The sequence below is a fragment of the Amphimedon queenslandica genome, unplaced genomic scaffold (genome assembly GCF_000090795.2).
Source record: "Amphimedon queenslandica unplaced genomic scaffold, v1.1 AMPQUscaffold_12498, whole genome shotgun sequence".
Taxonomy (NCBI): Eukaryota; Metazoa; Porifera; class Demospongiae; order Haplosclerida; family Niphatidae; genus Amphimedon; species Amphimedon queenslandica.
In genome coordinates, this window is record NW_003547265.1 from 15,722 (window position 1) to 18,877 (window position 3,156).

General features: G+C 36.4%; 2 long non-coding RNA genes across 2 annotated transcripts; one reads left to right on the top strand and one right to left on the bottom strand.

Moving 5' to 3' along the window:
* Positions 1-196: 196 nt before the first annotated feature.
* Positions 197-1,208, bottom strand: LOC109587642 (uncharacterized). Its single transcript, XR_002187726.1, has 4 exons — positions 1,185-1,208; positions 1,036-1,140; positions 873-987; positions 197-454 (listed from the first exon to the last, which is right to left on the bottom strand). It is a non-coding gene; the product is annotated as an uncharacterized LOC109587642 (long non-coding RNA).
* A 17-nt stretch (positions 1,209-1,225) lies between these two features.
* On the top strand, positions 1,226-2,963 carry LOC109587641 (uncharacterized). Its single transcript, XR_002187725.1, has 3 exons — positions 1,226-1,418; positions 1,791-1,890; positions 2,854-2,963. It is a non-coding gene; the product is annotated as an uncharacterized LOC109587641 (long non-coding RNA).
* The last annotated feature ends 193 nt before the right edge of the window (positions 2,964-3,156 follow it).

Genomic DNA, 3,156 nt, shown 5'->3' on the forward strand with positions numbered 1-3,156 from the left:
CATGTAGCAACATTTACATGTAAATGCAATAAACATAAATGTACATGTACTCCATGCTGATACTATACATGTACATGTATACTGTACACTGTTTATTATCACACGTAGACTATTAAAACTTATTAATTCATTTAGGCTTCAGTATACCAAATTTTAAGAATGTATTGATTATATTAAATAAAATAACAGCTATAGATTTAAATTTATAAAGGTACTGTATATATTCTCATTTATAATTATTCAAATATTGACTCATTGACTCATTATGGTATCATTGTATCACACATGCTTGTACATGCACTGCTAGAGTTCAAACTCATAATTCACTTTAAATCTGAATTCAACCAAATCAAGTGTCACTTCATCTTTATCCACTCTCCTGATACACACTTCCCTCAGTCCACTGAGATTGATGGCATGAGCTACCTCTCCACTGATACTGTAAGTCGACCACCTAAAAATAAAAGGACACTTAATTTGGCACAATTTTTTAGCAACTTTAAAAATTTATTAAAAAAATTTCAAATTTGATCGGAATAAGCTCAAACTTTCTACACAATATAAAAACATGTATATGCATTGGGAAAAATTATAAAAATAGAGAATTCCCTCTTTGTGATTTTTTGGCTAAATACCCTGTACTAAAGTACTGGGACAAGAGCCTGAGGATACATGAGGACTACGCCAATATCCTGTGGAAAACCGTCATAAAATGGCAGATCAAATTAAGCAATATTCAGGCACAATGTCTAAACACTGTTTGAATGTAATTCAGGCTCAGCATGCACACGTTACAAAATGAACAAATCATAAACAAAAAAATAACTTGACACACTTCAAAAAATCTAAAAAAAAAGAAAATCTAATCTCACATTTAGCCTGTACATCTGCAGGAATCTTACTCACTTCCAGTAAAAGATTTCCATTACAATTATACACATAATACAATTAGCCTCTTCAGTAATTTCTATACCACTAGGTCTTCTTCTACAATGCATAAACATGTCACAGCATTTTATAAACTATGATACGTACCACAAGAATTTCTAGGATGAGTTTTAGCTTTAAAACTTTAGTTTCTGAGTAGTATTTGCTGGACAGAAAATCCGCCATTTTTAATTACTGCACTTTACACCACGCCTACGTAACACCACAAAATTAACTCTTTGTTTACTCAATTTAACTTCAGCTTTTTTGGAGGACGAGACTATAAAGTTTTTTCCTACTCTTTTCTGCTCCTTTCTTCCTGCTGTCGTAAGGAATAGTAGCTCCAAGAGTGATACGTTTTATCCAGCCAGACATGGAAGCTTTAGCCAGGCTCAACCAAACCTCTACAATCCTTTCATGGAGGAGGCAGGCTCCCACCGGCCTCAGTGCCGACTAGCCTGACCTCTCCTGTAAACTCAGTACCAAACGAGGTAACTGTAATTTAATTTAATGATTTTACCGTGCCAAGGAATATATACATAAATGTGTAAGGAGGATGTACCATTGTTGAAGGGTTGCTGGCAAGGGGACCCAATAGAAGGTCTTGTTGCCATTGGGTATGATAGAAAGCACTCAGAATGGAGGTTGATAATGGCATACTAAATAGCTAGTAATCTTTTGCAAGTTCAGGTTGTCAAAGCTATTGGCCAAATAAAGCCAGCCATTTTGGACCATTATGTGTATGGTCGTATGCTCAAATTAAAACCGACCAATCACTAAAAACTTAGCACCCCTCTACAATTACCAGCCATACAGTATTATGATTGAAGTACTGAGGCACTGTTATTAATGTTAATTTGTAGGTGACTCCACCAGTTGAGGCAGTTATTCTTGTTCTCTCCTTCATCTGGTCTCTACTCTTGTCCTCTTCCTATGACTGATGGAGGAGCTAGACTAATTGAAGTGAGCAGACATTTCACACAAATGCACATTATACTTAATGCATTACATACACATTTACATGTACATGTACATGCACTTACTGATTCTCTGGTGCATACTTCTTGTTGGCCTTGCCCAGCTTTGCGTAGGCGAGGACTAGGTACTCAGTTTGTCTGTCTGTGTTTCATTCATTCATTCTGTGTGCTATATTTTGTCTTTGAGAATGTATATCTTTACAATCGCGTGCTCTAAACCTGTGAGAGGTTCTCTTCTGTTAGGAAAAGTCTTGCTTTACTGCCTTGAGATGTTTAGAGAGCAGCTCTAGCTAGTAGAAGCTTTTTATCTCACGAGAAAATGCCCAGCAATAGCTGTAGTACTCTGGAGGTAAATGAGACTCTTTTCCAGTAGATCAAGACTAGTTATTGTTTTAATATGTGCGGGACTCTTTAAATCTTTCTTGTTGGTGAGTTACAGCTTCTTGAATTTCAACCCGAGTAAACTGTAGGCAGTCTAAAAGTCTTAAACTCTCTCAAATCACTCAATTTACATCTAGGCAACAATATTTGTGCCATTATAATGTCATATAGCACTTATAAGAAGAGAAAAATTTGAAACTTCCTTCTTGTTGCAGGGCTTGCTGCCATCAAATAATTAATTAATAGTTGATGATGTCATGCCACACCTCCAATTTGGGAGTACCTGGATTAGCTTGCATGCTGCTACTTCTGCAGGTAGTCTGCTAGATCTATGCAAGCTAGCTGCTATCCCTCAGGAGTACACTTGTTATATATATATGCAATTTGCATGTTAAAGTTCTTTCAATTTTGATAATCAAACAGCTATATGGGCAAGGCCACGCACCGTAGGTGTCTCATTATTGATTGCTTTTCTATAGCAATGTATGCATGTATGTGTACATGAATGTAATAGAATTATTCTGACAACCACATTGTATACTGGTATGTGTATTATTTATTGCGATAGGTAATGAAGTTAAAAGATACAATGGCTACTACTTATAACAGACTCACTTCAAAGGATCCTAGCAGCTTCTGGACATCAGGACAATGGATGAGAGAGAGAGAGGTGGTGGATCTGATGTTGGTAAGAAAAATCACTTTATTTTTCTCAGTATAGTGATGCCTTTGATATACAGTATTATGATTCTTTTATTATTATAACTAGAGGGACTGCTTCTTATGCCCTCCTGGAAATGGTGACAGGTATTGTCTCCATGGCTATAAGTGGTTCAGTTCAGCCAGTGACAGCCACTGATGCTGATATGGC